We start from the raw sequence: 18868 nt of genomic DNA on the forward strand, positions 1-18868 counted from the left end.
TGAGATTGGTACTGATTTTAATTCCACATTAGTAGAGATAAAGTGGCTTCCAAGTTGGTAAATAGCTGCTCTGGGATTTGAACCCTGGTAATGGTATCTTCACAGCTCATGGTCTTAACTAATCCACCTTAATAGTGCCCCTCATTAATCAAATGACATTTTGAAAATGAAAGCTGTAGTAATACCTTACTTTATCAAGACAGTGTATGTGGTAGGGAGAAATGAGTATATTTTGTTATATAATACATTTGGACACAGTATATATAAAATAAATACACGTTAATTGAGTTCTGTTATAAACTTCCAATTACTTCTTACTCACGTATCAATGACCATTTTGACCCCAGTGTCTTTCATGACTTAAATTGCCTTTCTCTCCTCCGCTGATTTTGATCAACTTTTTCAGTTTATTTCACAATTTCTGTGCTGTGTCATCTACTTCTTGCTTTGGTACTCTTTTTACCATCAGCAGAAAAAATACATTTTGTTCATGCACTAGCCCAAATTGTATTCTTTAAATAGCATTTCTTTAGTAGTTGATAGTTGTTTTTTAAGAGTGACTTTGCTTCCTAATAATGGGTAGTTTGCATAGTACTGGTAGTTTGCTTGCCTTATTGGGTAAGGAATGCAAACATATGTTGCAATTTTCTCTCTTACCTGAGTACTCCAGGCTAGAATTCTCTATATTGACATCAGATATTTGTTTATTTATTGCCAAAGACTATAGGAGGTGATTTTTTGAAACATTTTTTTAAAAAAGATACAAACATTTTCAATTTGTAGTCTCAGCTAAAAATGGGTTTTCCCATGAGTTAGCACCATGACACTACCTATGCAATAAAATTTAATATTATAGCACTCTCCCAGAGTTGTATCTCAAGCCATGACAACTTAATGTGTATCCAATATCATGTAGACTGTTGTTTAACTTATCATGCAATGGATGAGTATAAGACCTCTGTAATCATACTATGGTTCAATCTGACTGTATTATTGTAAATAAGTTACAAAGCCTCTTTAAATCTCACTTTATATTAACCTGTAAGTTGTGACTTGGATTTAACTAATAGCCCAGTACCTGCAACAGAGTATGAGCTAGCTCTATATAGGTTTGATTCCCTTTATTAAGTGAATCCCTTAATAACTCTCAGGATGATCCCTGAGAGTTTTCATCATGAATAGATGATAAATTTTGTCAATTTTTTTCTGTATCCATTGACATGATCATATGGTTTCTTTTCTTTAGGATGTTAGTATGGCATACTAGCTGAGGTCCTATACAATCTATACTTTCCAGCTAACCCTCCAATATTGTCCCCTACTATTCTCTCTCTCTCTCTCTCTGCTCCAGGCACATTGCTTCCTTTCTATTTGTTGGCTACTTTGTGCCTTTGGACCTTTTTACTTGCTCCATCTAGCTTTCTGCCAAGACTTCCACATGATTAATATTTTAACTTCCCTAATGTCTCTGCTCAGATTTTATCTCCTTAATGAGTCATACTCTGACCATCCTATTGAACTATGTAAACTGAACCTGGCATTTCTGATCCCCTGCAATCTGGCTTGATTTTTTACATAGCATTTATTACCTTCTAATGCATTATATAACTTACTTTTCATTGTGCTTATTGAATATTTTTTCTATCCCTCTATCCCAACTGTCCCTCTCTTCCTCTAGTTCTCTCCCCTACAAAAATACAAGCTCCATGAGGGCAGTGATTTTTATTTCTTTTGTTTTTTGATGTACCTCAGTACCAAGAACTGGCTCGTGGTAGATATTTTATCCGCATTAGTTGAATGAATGCCTGATTAACAGAGTGAATACTTGAATGGGTTCTGCTTTCCTCTCCATCTGCCTCATTCTCACCTATTACAGGTAGGTTTCCACATGTAACCAAGGGACAAGTGGAGTATGGTCATCGGGAGCTCCATTATTACATCTCATCACCTTAGGGAATCCAGAGGAAAGAGATGTACAATAGATAGATAGATAGATAGGTAGAGAAAAGAATTGTGAGAATTGTGATTGGTGAAGCTTGGCTAGTGTTTTTACACCCATTTACAGGGTAGTATGAGCAAAAGGGTCTCTCTCCAGAATCAGAACCATGTGGATCTTGGGTTAGGGTGGGATCAGGTCATTGATCCAGAGAAAGTAATGTGTTTTACGAGAAGAAAGGGCTGTGAAGATGTTGGGCAAACAAAATCCACAGATGTTCACCACTGTCTTTATTTCAGTGTGACACCTCCATAGCACATCTTTATTTGACGAAAGGGCCCCAAATTACCAGCTATGTCAGTTCACCTTAAATCATCTCGAAGGAGGAGTTACTCAAAAGTTGGCACAAGCTAACTCTTCCAAGTTACTTTGTTAACCATTTAAAATTCAGAAAATTTTGTTTACTTTGCTCTTTGCTTCCAGACCTTTCCAACTAACCACATTGTTAGTTCTTTCTAAATACACATAAAGAGGGTTCTTGGGTAGCCACAAAGTTTATGTTTATTGGCAAAGCTCTCCACAACTTATAGCAATTATGGAAAGGTACAGAGTTGAGGAAGGATGCCACAAATAAAAACAAACTTGAGACTTTATAATGGATGGAAAAAGTAATATCAAGAAAACATTGTAAGAGGGAAAGTTGTTAAAAATATTAAGTTTCCTATAGCATCTTAGCCTCTGTCTGAAAAGTAAAATTTTGTAGAGTGAAACAAAATATCAGTTACGTTATTTTTATTTAATTAATGTCATTTAATTTAAAAATAATGTTATTTATTAATATTAACATTTAATATATTATTTAATTTTCATCACAACACTAACATATGGAATTTGTTATCACATTTTACAGATGAGGAACCAAATTCTCAATAGTTTAAGTAATTTATTTAATCTCATCCATGGCAAAGTGGAGAATCAGACTAACCTAGGATTATCTGATTCTAAGCTTCAATTTTCTACTTTAGACAGCAACAACATTCTCCTAAGAGAAGTAAGACTATTTTCTTCTAAATTATAATATCATACAATTTACTAGCTGTTATGTGAAGGGGACGGCTGCAATATTGAACCAGTTTCATTAGGTTCAAAAGCTCTGTGCATTATTTTTTATAACTCCAATATCCAAACAATTGAAATGAAGGGAAGTTCATACACTGATTCTTCTGCTTATTATTAACAAAGGCTCAGAGTTAAGAATAAAAATCAGTTAGTGAAATGCATAAATGAAAATGCATATTTAAGCCCATCTTTATTATTAGAAGGTTGTATATAGTAAGAATGTCTATAGTAAGAATGTCTATATAGTTGTATATAGTAAGAATTGTCTATAGTAAGAATGATGAATTACTACCCCAAAAGTATTCCAGATGAAAAGCATTTTATTGACTATACCATAACAATAACATCTTGTAGTGATCCTGGGAACTTCTATTATACTGTCTGTTGTAGCAAAGATTTCAAGTCATTAAAAACTCAGTTTATTTCTATAACAATAAAGTGTTTAAGAAGAATGTTATTATTTCCTATTACTTGAACTAAAAATAACACCAGAACCCATGGGGCCCAATAAAGTCAAGGGCAACAGCAGCCTATTATTTTTGAAGAATGGACACCTATTTAATGAAGAAGAAATATTCCTATGGCATCTATCTATATTGTGATATCTAGGAGTACTTTCACCTCTGATGGTAAACAGTACTGGAATTCCAGTTAGATTAATTGTGAGACATCTTGGTGGCTGATGCTTTTCTACTACCTTGTCGGGTGAACTTGGGCAAGTCATTTAAGTTCTATGAGTCATTGTATCTTCATTTAAAACTATGTCAGCTTTACCAATATTTTATTAGAATACAGTAGTAGTTCACACACACACACACACACACACAGAGTAAATTGTAAAATCCTAAACATAAAAGGGATGGTTCTTAATGCATTATTAATTACTCTAAAAATTTCTTTCAGTATTTTTGTCACTGCAGTCATTGGTCAAAAGTTCTTACAACCAAAAACTTGTCTTTATAAACAGAAAGCCAAGGTGGACTGCAAGGGCGGGGGGAAGGGATGCTTTATTTGTACAATATCTTTGAAATGTTTTAGCTAGCTAAAAACTTGAATACTTATCTTTCTAGATGTAACAATTAACGAGAGCATTATATGTCTCTGTGTGTGTGTGTGTGTGTGTGTGTGTGAGCATGAGTGTATTTTAAGAAAAGAGATGGTAACAGTAAGAAATGTGTGGCTGTATCATTGGGAATTTTACTATAAAATTACTAACCAGAAAATATGCAACAGTAATTTCTTTCCTGAGTAAACTTTGAAGAGTATATTCAACGTTTATTTAAAGAAATAGTTACCATGGCATCCTTGCAGAAAAATACACCAGCACATGAAAACAAAAATAGCAATTTTAGTATTGTTCTTCAGGATGAAAAACAGCATTTGCAGCTAATATTATAAAAGCATGACTATATATGCTTAAGAGCATATATTCCAATCGGGAGACTTTTCAGGAAAAAAATGAGTTAAATAATTTTTTAATAAACAGTATCACTTTAATTTAAATAGCTATGTAATTACATTTATGTAAATTAAGATGAGATAATTCTTTTCAGAAAAAATAAAATTGCATTTCTCTGGATAAACTGCTTACATTTATCTTTATTTCTATGACTCCCCTATAGGCTCTGTGGCCTTCAACTTGCCACATTACTTAACATTTCTCAGAATGTGAACTCCCCCCTTCCCCAAAGGCAAAGTTCTTTCATGTATTTTTTGTTCTATACAAAGACTCCATTTGATTGATATTCCATTTCTATATCCCACAACACATCTTCTCAGTGTGTTCTGCTCTATTCTTTAAGATTTAGCTGAAAAGTTTTCATATTTTGAGCTTTCCTCTACTACGTGGTAAAATCAGGAGCTTTTGTGTTTTTATAATTATTTACATTTACTTCTGTAATAATAATATAATAATAATTCTAGTTTACATGTTTGACTCATCAACCTAACATGAGCTCCTTAAGAGAAAGGTTCACAAAGAAAAAGATTCATAGATTTAGGTTTATTCATTCATTCTTCATTTTAACAAATATTTTTGGAGTATTTGTCTTATGTCAAGTAAGCAATCATCATTGAAAATTCACAGAAGCCTTGCCTTCATCAAACTTATGTGGACCTATCTCCCAGTGGGAATGGAGACTATCAAATAATCTTATAAGAAAGTTCATTAATTATGATCGTTTTAAATTCTGTGAGGTAAGGGTGCTGTGCTAGGATACCTGTGATAGAGAAATTTGGTCTAATTCAGCAGATCAGAAAACGCATCCGTAAGGAAAGACCTTGTGATGGGTTATAGAACCAGTATAAGGCTTTTTCGGCTGAAATAGAGAAAGAGAAGGGATACTGTGTAGGAGGTGAGCTGAGACAGAGGTAAGGACCAGACCTATCTGGAGTTCTGTCTCTATCCCAAAACAAATAGAAACTCGCTAGAAGTTTTAAAGGGGGGCAGCAACATCAGAAAAGATCAAAGTCATATTGTCCTCAGTTTGTGTGAGGCAATTGTCAAATGTCACATGATGCCCAAGTGACAGGTGATGTTAATTGGGACTAGGTGGAGAGAACAAGCCAGATCTGAGCTATATTTAGCAGGTGACACTAATGAGACTTTAAAAAAAATATATGATTATGAAACAGATCTTTTAAAAATTTTATTGGCATGTAGTTGCTTTACAATGTTGTGTTAGTTTCCACTGTACAGCAAAGTGAATCAGCTATACCTATACATATATCCCTTCTTTTTTGATTTCCTTCCCGTTTAAGGAGTTGGGAGACTGAGGGAGCTTCAGATGCCAGAGACGCTGTCCAGGTTTCTAGCTTGAGTCTGTCCAGCTGACAGTCTTGTTCTGAGAGCTCCTAGGAGTGGCTCTGATTCAGCCTTGTGTTTTTTTGTTTTGTTTTGTTTTTTGTTTTTTGCGGTACGTGGGCCTCTCACCACCGCGGCCTCTCCCGCTGCGGAGCACAGGCTCCGGACGCGCAGGCCCAGCGGCCATGGCTCACGGGCCCAGCCGCTCCGTGGCACGTGGGATCCTCCCGGACCGAGGCACGAACCCGCGTCCCCTGCATCGGCAGGCGGACTCTCAACCACTGCACCACCAGGGAAGCCTCAGCCTTGTGGTTTTTTCATAAGCCTTGTTCTTGCTCAGTGCCTTGGCCATTATATTTAGTGTTTGCTTATTTTTAGTGTTTAAAACAATTACTGTGGTCATGCACTGTATCTGGTAGTTTTTTTTTTTAAGTAAGGCAGATTCTTTCTCTTAAGAAACGTATTAGGGTTCCGTTAGGTACAGAATTATTACATATATTCTCTCAGTCTCTCATGGTGAAGTAGTCTAGGTATGATCATTAAAGATGCTATATCAGGGAGTGCAGGGGCATAAAAGAGTTACTACAAACAAAAATGTGAGGAGAAAAATATAATGGAAGTAATTAAGTTTAATATCTTAAGAGATAAGTATGATTTTGAAAGGCAGCTATGAGTATTCGGCAAAGTGAACATTTTGAACAATGGCATGGAGGTGAGAATAAGGAGGGCCAACACAAAAGTAATGAAAAGTCTAACTTGGTGGGAGCACAGTGTTTGAAATAAAAAAAGAGAACACTAGAAAGTTTGATTTGGGTTTTGACTGATGACATGAGGATTGTTTGCTTAATTTAGTTAGTGGAAACTGTTTTGAGTCAGATACAACAATTGGTAAGAATTGGAATAGAGGAGACACAAGATACTAGAAGATATTAGATACAAATAAAAATATTTACTTGGTGTGTGGTCAGAATAATTTGTTTGATGAAATTTGAGGATCAGAGAGGAAGAAAGGTGGACATACTAGTAAAAACGTTGTTAGATTCTGAAACAAATAACCTCCAAATTCCCATCGTTTGATAAAACAGAGCTTTATTTCTCACACAGCTTTCCAAAGCAGATGTTCCTGGCTGCTGAGTATCTTTTCTCCATGTGGTGACTTAGGGACCCCGAATGTGCCATCTTGTGGCTCTGCAATGCCCTAATACCTTGGAATCCCTTCATCCAGTTGGCAGAAGGGGAAATAAAGCATTAAGATGTGCTTTCTAAAAGCTCCAGCCTGAAAATTATACATATAACTTCCACCCTGCATTGCATTATCTGTTAGTCTCATAGCCAAATCTGAATACACGAAGGTGGAGAAATATAATTGAGTCATGTATTAAGGCAAAGAAGAAGGAAACAGGTTCTAAGAGACAGCTAGCTCTCTCTTTCAAAGATAGTTTCAAAAATTTCCGTGACTGTGCATTGGTGTTGGCGTTACTGGTTAACGTAAACGATACACAAGAAGAGTGATGCGAGGATGCTGAATATGCTTAATATGAAGTGGTAGGGCATTTTTTTTTTTTGGAGATTTCCAGCAGAAGTTTGGTTTATAAGTCTGAAACTTGGGGAGCACATTTGGGTTGCCTTTTGAATATGGCGGAGGATTTATAGGCTAAGCTGACTCTTGTAGAATTTATTCAATCAATAATGATATGTTGGTGCTAGAAATAAAGTGATAGATGAAATATGATCCCTTCTCTTTAGTGAAAAAGAAGAGGACTTAGGAAATTGACAAGGGAGCAGTTTAAATCAACACTGTCTAATAGAAGGTTCTGTGATGATGGATATGTTCTATTTCTGTTCTGTTCAATATGGTAACCACTAGCCACATGTAGCTATTGAACACTTGAAATGTGACCAATGGGACTAAGAATACCAATGTGAAATTTTATTTAATTTTTATTAATTTAAATTTAAAATCTAAATAGATTGAAATTCCTAATGGACAGAGACTATATTTTAACTCACGTGAACGATAACAGTCAACAGCAATGATGACAAATACCTCTGGAGCACTTACCACATGCCAAGCGCGATTCAAAACACTTTGTATGTATTAACATACAACCCTGTGAGGTTAGTAATATTATTATAATTATCATTTTTTTCTGGCAAGGGAACTAAGGCACAGGGCTATGAAATCTATTTCCTCCTCTTAGAAACTACACAGTCCAATGCATGAACTCTACAAACAGATCGTTCTTTTGCAGTATTGCTAAGAGCAATACAAAGGAACCAGCAAGCACCTGTAAGAAACTTGGAAGCAAAAGCTGGAATTCACCCAGTGAAAGAGCTGTAGAGGCTAGGATAAAAAAATGGAATATGCTAGGTATGAACTAAGGCAGGACAGCAAAGCTGGCCACACAAAAATCTCTTTTATAAACATGTAGTCAGTGTTCTCCATTCCTTTTTTTTTTTTTCCCCTAGAATTATACAATATTCAGGATACTCATTAACCCATCTGGCAAACACCCAGTTGTTTTTTCTTACTTGAATCCTACGTTGGATTACAGCACGTGGAGCCCCTGACAATATGGAAATGCTGAAACATCAAAACTGAAAGTTCTCTACCCTCCTCTGCCCTCTGCCTTCAGTTGATCTACTCGCAGTCTGCTTAAAGCTGGAAGTAGCTACCACGGTCTGGCTGCCCTTTCCTCAGAATAGGTCAACCTGCCTGGAACTGAGCTAAGCCCATTTCCATGCATCATTAAGGCTGGATAATGATTAGCTAAATTATTCCTTCTCTAAGCTTAATGAGCTGTGATGTGATACATTTGTAATTCATTCTAAAACATATAAAAATAGATGAAGTTTTTGTTCAGAAAATCTTCCTCTAGAAGCCATTCACTTGGCTCTTCCTTTGTCATCCTAGAGAAATATGGCCCACATGGTAACCCAAGTCATTTATGAATTATTGTCAACTTTGAGACAATAACAGGATTTTCTTAGTTACACTATGTATATGTGTGTACATATGTGTGCATTCCTTTTATGAAAATGTGACAATATAGGGTCCTGGAGGTCTCTCAAATGGGATAATATTAAATACCTTTCTTTTTTGTTGTTCATTTCACTTTCCCTTTGAATTATTCTATTGTTTATGCCTTGCTGATATGTTTAATATAGATTTTTTCTATCCCAATTTATGCAATATAATATTGTTTCGGAAGAGTTACATTCCCATCTTATCTTTGCAAATGAATGAAGAAACCTACTATTTAAAGGAGTTGGGTGTGCATGATCATGTGTGACTCTAAATCTGCATAGACAGAGTTTAACATTATTTAAAGAAACTCACAACTGGATTTACCAATGTCACATTTTGTGCCAGAAACTCTACTTTATGTGTTTGTTAGGGCAGGCTCAGCTATGGAAACAAAAATGTCAGTGGCTTGACGAAATAAAAATGTATTTCTTCCTCATGTAACTATCCTGGGAGGTTGTTCAAATAGAGCAATTCTCCTCCCCTCAGTCATGCTGGTACCTTGTCTCCATCTAGCTTGGGGCTCTGTCATCCCTCAGGGAGAAAGAGGAAAGGAAGTATGAAAGTGGAACACCAACTCTCTTAAGAATTCTAGCCAAGCATTTTCCCACATCATTTCTGCTCACATTCCAATGGAGAGAGCCTAGTTTCATGATCTAACTGCAAGGAAGTTTGGGAAGTTAGTCTAGATTTGTATCCAGCTATGATCCCCATTTTGATGTAAGGAGAAATCTGATTTTGATGAGCAGCTGAGTTTCTGCCACATTCTGGATATGTAAAATACTGTACAGATCCACTTGGCATATCTTCTACTTTTTAAAAATGAAAATATAACTTTCATTTTTCAGATATTCCAGACTTACACTGTCTCATTGTCTCCCCTATTCCCATGGTTTCTTTTGTCTTCTTTATTTATATATATATATATATTTTTTTTTTTTTCATTTATCTGCCCTTGAAATGCTTTGACTCCTCCAATTTACCCCAGGCTTCAAACCCCACACACAGAAGTAGATCTCTCTTCGTAATGTTTATCCCATCTTTCTCTTTATTATTATTCTTTCTACCACTACCTTTTAGACTTTGAGTCCATCTTAATTGAATTTTGCTATCACTCTCCCAGGGAGACTTCCCAACTCCTATCTTTTTCTTTTCCAATCCATTCAGTATACTGGTTCTAAATTAAATCCACACAGTTCCCCAACCCCCAAATACCTGGTTCAAAATTTCTGATGATTTCTCACCATAGTTCTGAATTTGGACTTGCCTTACCCTAAAAGTCAAGGTGCTTCTCACCATGGTATCAGTCTGCCTTCCATGTACTGCCTTAAATTCTATAGAATACACTGCAATTCAGTTATTTCCCACAATCCATGTTTACTGCTTTTCTATCACTGCTCTAGCAAATCACCCCAAATTTAGTAGCTTAAGACTAGGCAAATTTATTATCTTACAGTTCTGGAGGTCAAACATCAAATGAGTCTCACTAGGATAAAATCAAGGTGTCATCCTCTGCGTTTCTTTCTTAAGGCTAGAGGAGAGAGTCTATTTTCCTGCCTTGTCAGCTTTTAGAGGCTACCCCTATCCCTTAGCTTGTGGTCTCTTTCTTCCATCTTCAAAACCTGCAATTTGCTTCTTTTGTAATCTATTTCTCTGCCTCTCTCTTGTGATTACATTGAGACCAACCTGAATATCTAGGAGAATCTTTCTATCTTAAAGACAGGTGATCAGTAATATTAATTCCATCTACAACCTTAATTCCCTTTTGCCATGTAACCTGACAGATTCACATATTCTCGGGATTAGGACATGGACATCTTTTGGAAGGGGCAGTATTCTGCCTACCATGCCACGTTTTCCCTCTCTCTTGATTCCTGCTTATTCTTCCTCCATCTTTCTTCCCTTCCTCCACCTCAGAATGTTCTCTCTAAGACACTTTACATTTTGAAACCTTATACATCCATCCATTCTCAAATTTCACCTCATATTCCACTTCCTCTCCAGATTCTACTCACTGGTATAAAATGCATCTCTTTATTTTGTCACTTTTTACACACATAGCCTGCGTTACTTAGAATTTTAACTTTTAAAAAATTGAATGCATTTTGAATTATCACTGTGGGTTGATTGCAGTCTTCCAGGAGGAAAGGCATTATGCTTTGTTCACTTTTCATAGCATTCATAGACTTAAATTTTTTCTTACACATAATAACCACACATGTAATTTTTGTCACATTGAATGGAATTTACCACCAGCAACAAAGGGGCACAGTGACATAAGTAATCCTTTAAGAGCAGGCAACCCACAACTAACTTGCATGTGTTTTAGGAATGCTTCTTATGGGACTTTTGCAAGAGATGTCTAATTAAATTTTTTCTCCTCATACTGATTTTATTTCACATAGCTTCTTTCCTATATGGACTCATGGGTAAACATGAAGATATCATCTTTGACAGCATGCTTACCCACACTGATCACATTTATTGGCCTTCTCCTTAAAATGGAGTCTCTAGAGAAATAGGATTTAGACATTTGTCTGAAGATTTTCTCACAACAAAAATGCTTATAGAGTTTCTCCCTGTGTGACTTCCCTGATGAATGACAAAGTTGATTTCCAAACTCATTTTTTCTATAAGTATCCAAAGTATAGATTTCTTCCCATGGGGGCCTCTTGGTTGGCCTTTTGGCAAACTAGCTTCTCAGCCTTTCACCCTGATGTGGATTCTCTCTTATACTTTGATCAGATGTTGACCTAGCTTACCTAAATCCTATTTTCAAACATGCTCTAACTATGTTACTTCAGGGATTTCCTATAAATAGGTTATCTATATCTCTCAGTTTTTGAGGCTCTATAACTTCTTTAACTGACATTTTACTGAAACTTCTTAAACTCTCTTTAATTCAAGACTAAATTTCACACTTATGTATAATCTCATTAGAGCACGTGTTTTGTGAACCCTGTTGCTTCCTCTTGTTTTACTGGCATAGGGACTGTGGAATTCATGGTCTAAACAATGTTAACTGGGCTGGATAATTGGCTCTCCAATTTAAGCTTGCATCACATACATCAGAATTACTGGGACAACTTGTCAAATCAGAGAAATCCGGGGCCTTACACCCAGAGTTTCTGGAATTGGCTGAGAAGTGGCATTTCTATCAAGTTCTCAGGTAATGCTGATGCTGCTCGTTGGGGACCACACTTTGAGAGACACCAATATAGGTAATATGCCACAGAAAGAGCAATCTAAAGAAGAGTAAGAATATATATTCATTTATGTATTAATTTTTTTATTCATTCATTCATTCATTTAAGAAGTATTTATTACGTACCTGCTACCTCTGATTCCAGAGTTTATATTCTTTTCTTTATATCCATTTCATCTGTTCAAAAGGAAATATGGAAGTGTCTATATTTTACATAAATTAATATTTAAGATAATTCATGCAAGTAAATCCATACATTAACATCTAATTTACTATATGCTTTTTACAAAATGTAACTCAATTCAATGATTATTTATTGAGTGCCTGAGTGCCTACATTATACAAGGCCTCGTACTAGCAACACAGAACAAAATAAGAACTTAAAAATATTAGGTATATTAAAATGCTTCTCTACTTCTCCGCATTCTCCCATGTATCATGTGTGGATTTGTAAATTTGGCTATTACCTTATTATAATAAAATATAATAATTAGTTTAAACTTGTCATACTGTTGTCATCCATTGTGCTAGTCAAGTTGCATTTGCCTTTCCTTTTAATTTTAGCTTTTGCTCATAGAGCTAAATAGAGAAAAAATACTGCTGGGTGCAGAAATATGAGATGTATAAAAATGCTATGTTAAATGTATATAAATTTAAATAAATTTTGCTGTGTTTACATCTATAGGCTTTTATTTATCATTCAAACATTATAGTAAAATGAAAAAAGAATCTTTGAAAATAGATGACTCAAGACCCAAAGTTTAAGTTCATCAATAGCCCTCTGTGTGTGTGTGTGCGTGTGTGTTTGTGTGTGTATACACACTTGAATGTTGCCTGCTGGCTCTTGTCTGTATGCATATTTCTTTCTTTTAATCTCGAGGTATTCATACTTTTTATTTTGCTTTTTTCACTTATTATATTATAAACTATTTCCCATTTTCTGTAGTCTTCATAATTATTTAAATGGCTCCGTAAATTTTCATTTAGCTAAAATTGCACAGCATTTCCCTTCATTTTAAGCATATAAATCCTTCTATTTCTCTAATTTAGAAAAAAATTTTGAATAATATTCTCATGAAATATTCCTAGTAGAAAAATTTTGGTCAAATCTATGAATATTTTTATGACTTTTAAATGAGAATCTTATTAATATATAATGTAAACAGTAGTATATGAAGATACTTTTTAAAGGTTTATCTTTCATTGATAATTTATGATTTTTAGTCATTTGCTAGATATTAAACGTGCTTTTTATTTTTAATTCACATGCATTTTATTACCAATGAATTTAATCATTATGCTATGTTGATTTATAACTTTTTATTTTTGAATAAATAGGTCATTTGAATCAATAGAATAGGTTTTACTTATTTATCTATTTATTTTCAGAGGATAAGACTGCTTTTCATAATTGTGGATCCTCTTCATAAGCCATAACCTCATTTCAAGTTTCTATAAGTACTTAATAGAAAGTGTGCATTCAAGTATAAATTGAAACTACATTTTCAAATGAAAATAAACATTTTTCTCATCAAGTATTTAGATTTTAAAAAGCACAAATATCTATAATGAACCACTCCAAAAAGAGTTCACTTTAGTAGTAATATAAGAAATTAATAAAAAGCTTTTATAAGATATAAAGGCATACAAAATAGCATCACCATGAGGTATTCTATTGTCTGTTAGAAGACTGGATAAAACTACAGCAGGAATGTTTGAAAAAGAAACATTTTTCATTGTATTAATGCTATGGACTGAATTGTATCCCCTAAAATTCATATGTTGAAGCCCTAATCCCAAGTGTGACTGTATTTGGAGACAGGGTTTTTAGGAACAAATTAAGGTTAGATGAGATCAAAAGGGTGGGGTCTTTATCCAATAGGATTGATGGTCTTATAAGAAAAGGAAGAGCAAGATCTCTCTCTTTGTCTCTGTCTCTCTCTCTTTCTCCACATGTATGCACAGAGGAAAAGCCACGTGAAGACACAGTGGAAGGTGGCTACCTGAAAACCAGGAAAAGAGCTCTCACCAGAACTTGACTGCGCTGGCACACTAATCTTAGACTTCCAGCCTCCATAACTGTGAGATACTATATTTCTGTTGTTAAAGTCACCCAGTCTATGGTATTGTATTATGGCAACCTGAGCAGACTAAGACATATAATTAACAATAATTATAATTACATATAATAATAACAAAACATACACTTATAAGAATACACCTTTTCCTACTCCTCAACTGGAGCCTAATGCAGAACTTTGTTTTGGAACAGCCCAGAAAGTGTGATTTCAAGTTCTGTCAGGATTTCCCCAATTGTGTAATAGAAATGATAATACCTGTCCTATTTTCTTTCCTTTTCCCACAAAGGGTCATTATGTTATTGTACATGAAAGTGGTTTGCAGGACTTCCCTGATGGCGCAGTGGTTAAGAATCCGCCTGCCAATGCAGGGGATACCGGTTCGATCCCTGGTCTGGGAAGATCTCACGTGCCACAGAGCAACTAAACCCCTGTGCCACCACTACTGCGCCTGTGCTCTAGATCTCACAAGCCACAACCACTGAGCTCATGTGCCACAAGTACGAGCCTGTGCTCTGAAAGGAGAGAAGCCACCACAATGAAGAGTAGCCTCTGCTTGCCACAACTAGAAAAAGCCCGCTTGTAGCAACAAAGACCAAACACAGCCAAAAAATAAATAAATAAATAAGGAAAAAAAATAAAGAAGTCCCTTCTGAAAAAAAAAAAAGTGGTTTGCAAGCAGAAAACACTAAGAGATAAAAAAGTGATTACAAAATGATACAATCTATTGGTATCTAATGAGCAACTATTATATTGCCTGGGCCAGAATTTTTTGGTCATAATCTACATCATCAGAATCACCTTCTTTAATGCAAGTTACAAAACAATAAAGAAAAAAAACTGAATGGATATTGGATACATCCATGGGCAGGTACTTCATGGTCAGAAGTGTCTGAAGTCCTAATCTGGTTCTTAAATTGAGGAATCTGGCATTTTTAACGAGACAGCTTCTGAACATACTTACAGACATGTCGTTACCCTTATATCACAGTGTGGGGGAATACTTTCAAAGGGCATCATTTTGGAAAATGATGACTTGTTTGTAATTTGTTCTATTTAGAGGACGAAGGAAGGGTTGGTTATTCTGAATCATCACTTTGCTCTATGCCTGAGGTGGAACCACAGGAACCTTGCAATGCACATGAGTTTTTCACCTTCCCCTCCCTTCATAGCCTCTAAGCATGTGCTGTCAATTCTGCTACATAAATAAATTTAGCAAAGTATGTAATTGCTGGGGAAGATTATTATGAGATAAAGCAAAAATTGTCAGCTAAACTAGTGACAAAAATCTTACAACTTCTAGTCCCAGATTTATGCTCCAGAATCACTACCAAAAACCATTTCATCTGTATTAGGAAGATTTCATATCCTTGGAGGTAAAAGGTACAATGAATATTTATTATGGCCCAGGGTCTTGTTCTCCTTCTTTTATGCCTGCTTGTTTTTGTTCCTCTTATGTAACTCGGAAAGTTTGCTGGGACAGCCAGGCGAGGACACCGTGCATATGGTGGGGCTCTTAAGACCTATTTGTTGAACTGAATGCATTTTCTTGTTATTAAAACGTCAGATAAAATCCTGGATTTACTTATTTACTAAACTTGTGGCTTTGTACCTGTTACTTTTATTCTCTGAATCTCATCTGACAAATGGGCATAATAATAGATACCCAGTTTTGATGTAAAGATTAAGTAAGTAAGTATAAAGTAATACTCATAAAGTAGATGACCTGTGTCTGGAATGTATTAGTTACTCCCTTCATGTTAGTTATCCTATCTTACCCCCTCCTATTTTAAAAAGAGAACTAAAAATCTTCTATTGTCATTTATGTTAAATCATCTCATTTAAGAAACTCTCAACAATCAAAGGTAAATTCCACAAAATTAAAAGATGGGGGCAGTTTTTGATCTCTCATATATATAAATAATTCAGAAGAAGAATGAATTACATTTTCTTTCTATTACCTGGATAATTGCCTCAGTTAAGAGTTGGTATTTTCAAAAGGCTTCCCACTTTTTAAAGGCACTTTTCCATAAAATATCTTATTTGCTCATCATGGTAAAACTTGTAGGATCGAACAATTATCAGTCCAGTTTTAAAAATTTGAAGATACTAAATACAAGTAAACACTTACCTGTATTTAAACAAGCTCTGTGTTATTCCCCCACCCCTGTTCCTTCTCAGCCTTTACTATTTCAATTAATCATAATTGTGTAATTAATCAAGACTACAACCCAGGAGGTAGTTTCCCTATTTTTCTTCTTCTCTCTCATATCCAATTTCTAGTTCCATTGCCCCTTCTTCTAAGATATATTCTGAATTCATCAAATTTTCACCACTGCACTTTCATTCCTTTAGTCATTGCTACCATTATATGTTATCTTGCACTGTTGTGATAAGATGAATATGGAAAAGATTAACTGAAAAGTTACAAATAAATATAGGTTATTTTTATTATTGAGGTTTTAAGCATTCAATAAATAATACTCCTTTTCTCTCCCTAATGTATATATGTATATAACGTATACATATTGTCTTCATATTCTTTTCCATTATGGTTTATCACAGGATATTGAATATAGTTCCCTGCACTATACAGTAGGACCTTGTTTCTAAGTTCTTAACTCGTAGGAAGAGAGAAATAAGAATTTGGCAGAGATTGAAGTATCATCTTTATCACTTCCCTGAATACAGTCCAATACTTTCGTTCATTCATTAACGAAATGTATGACCCTTCTCTGGGTGAATTTGTGGCTCAAGTTTGTAAAATCTCTCTTATTCCACCCATAAGCCCGGGTGTTCTAAATTGGCCTCACCATTTGATTCTCCTTTAAGCCATGAACAACCAGGTTAGAGCTATTCTACTTTATATTAATTGGAGAGCCAGCAGCCAATTTAACTTCCAATCCAAGATGATACCTACCAGTCTTCATGTCTTTTTGCCTGCTCTCAGACAGGATCTTGCAGCATAACTTCTCTGCCCCACCCAAAGAAACTGCTTTTCTTTCCTGTCTGCTATGTGGATGACTTAAAAGTCAGACTTGCCAGAGATCTTTTCAGTTTTACACTTTTTCACCTAAGCATCATCTTACATATAATATCAATCTATGCCTCACTGGCTTCTGCAGAGGTCAAGCCATGCTCTTGGAGTTCAAGATCATGCTGTATCTTTACACAGTCAAGGCCAACATGAACTGCTCTATAAGGTAGAGCTGTCCAAGTTTGCTAAGGTCCTTGCAAAGCTTGTTTGCTAAAGAGCTATATTTTCTATGAGCTGTGCCTGCTAAAAATAGCCCTACCTCTATCAGTGAAGCCACTTGACTGTGAACAAAGCTGCCATAAACCATAATGATCCACCAAGGACAAAATTCCACTTAGGTCTCCCTTACTAAATCCTTAAGAATAAAGCTATGGGCCAATCTCTCTCTCTGTGGTATTTTGTTCTCCAAAGCTACTTCTTGACTTTTCTCAAGGTTCCTAACCAATATATGCATATATTGGAGTTTGAGAGAACTTAATAAACAACTTTTTTCCTAATCTTAATTCAGAACAAAATGAAATCCAGAAGACAGAGAGATGGTAACCAGAGTATCTGCTTTATTGACATTAAGGTAAATGTAGACCCTGGCTATACATCTCTAGGCAAGTGAGATTGCTAATACTTTACTCCGAAATTGAGCAGACACATCCACCTTGACACAGGCTGTACTGTATGATTGAAGACTTTGTCCAACATGGCAGAGTCCACCCACAAAGTTATTTGTTCTATGGAAGAGCAGAATGCAGTTCTCTGAGAGCAGGAAGACCCCAAAGGAAACAGAGGAGGAGACTGAGAAAACAATGCTCATCTTTTCTAACCACACCAATTGGCTGGCTAACTTCTCTCATCTCTGGGAGGAATAAGAGGGGTGGGGACAGAGCCAAGAGACTTTATTTAGCTGAAGTTTCTCCACCTGGAAGCATGAGGAGTGGAGAATTACTGTTCTGCTACCAAAAACATACCATCATGATTCTGAACTTCATTTCTTAAATGAAGAAATAAGCACGGAGAATTTAAATGATCTGAGAAACTAATGTTCATTAATTGCATGCTAATATCAATGAGAAAAAGAGATGCTCTTATAAATATGCAGCTGGTATAATTTTTTTTCTCATTCCACTTATTTTGATGGCAATAATGATGATTCGGATATGCTGGTTGCTTAGGATAATAAACAGAACCTTCCCTATAAAGTATTATCTTTTTAAAATTCTTGGTGCTTTGTTTGGACTAATGCTTCTAAGTGTGTATTAGTAAGGAATATGGTCACATATTGGAATGGGGGGAAGAGGAGGGCTCTTTTCAGACTAAATTACTCAAAGATTCTGATACTTAATGTTACCATCTCCAGTTGAAAATCTCCTCTCAAGTTAGCTACAGAGCAGTGGTTTTGGAGGTCAGCGTGTTTTATTCTTTAGGTTACTGGTCTTGAAAGGATTTGAAGACAGCTGCTTCAGAGTCCTGTTAATTTCACATCACCATGCCCATTTGTGGCCCCTCTAGGCCCTCCATTGGACTGACACTGGAATCCTTAGCTCCTCACTGTATTGTTACCCTCCAACTACCTAGGATTTGCTGCCTCTTATGAATCTTTCCTCCCGTACAGCTCCTTCAGTTCCCTAACCCTGCATGAGGATACTCTTCTCAACCTATTAGAAAAGGTAC

The 18868-nt window shown here is 35.6% G+C and overlaps 1 protein-coding gene across 6 annotated transcripts in view; it reads left to right on the forward strand.

Moving 5' to 3' along the window:
* Nucleotides 1-18868, forward strand: part of LOC307185307 (thymosin beta-4-like) — a 412489-nt gene that overhangs the window by 369364 nt on the left and 24257 nt on the right. Inside the window, exon 1 of one of the 6 annotated variants that reach the window (XR_013827956.1) lies at nucleotides 13862-14169. The exons of the other annotated variants lie outside the window; for them this stretch is intronic. The gene's annotated coding sequence lies outside the window, so the exon portion shown is untranslated. Of the gene's footprint in view, nucleotides 1-13861; nucleotides 14170-18868 lie in introns of those variants that run through there. 6 annotated transcript variants of the gene reach the window in all.

The sequence above is a fragment of the Stenella coeruleoalba genome (assembly GCF_951394435.1).
Source record: "Stenella coeruleoalba genome assembly, chromosome: 4".
Classification (NCBI taxonomy): domain Eukaryota; kingdom Metazoa; phylum Chordata; class Mammalia; order Artiodactyla; family Delphinidae; genus Stenella; species Stenella coeruleoalba.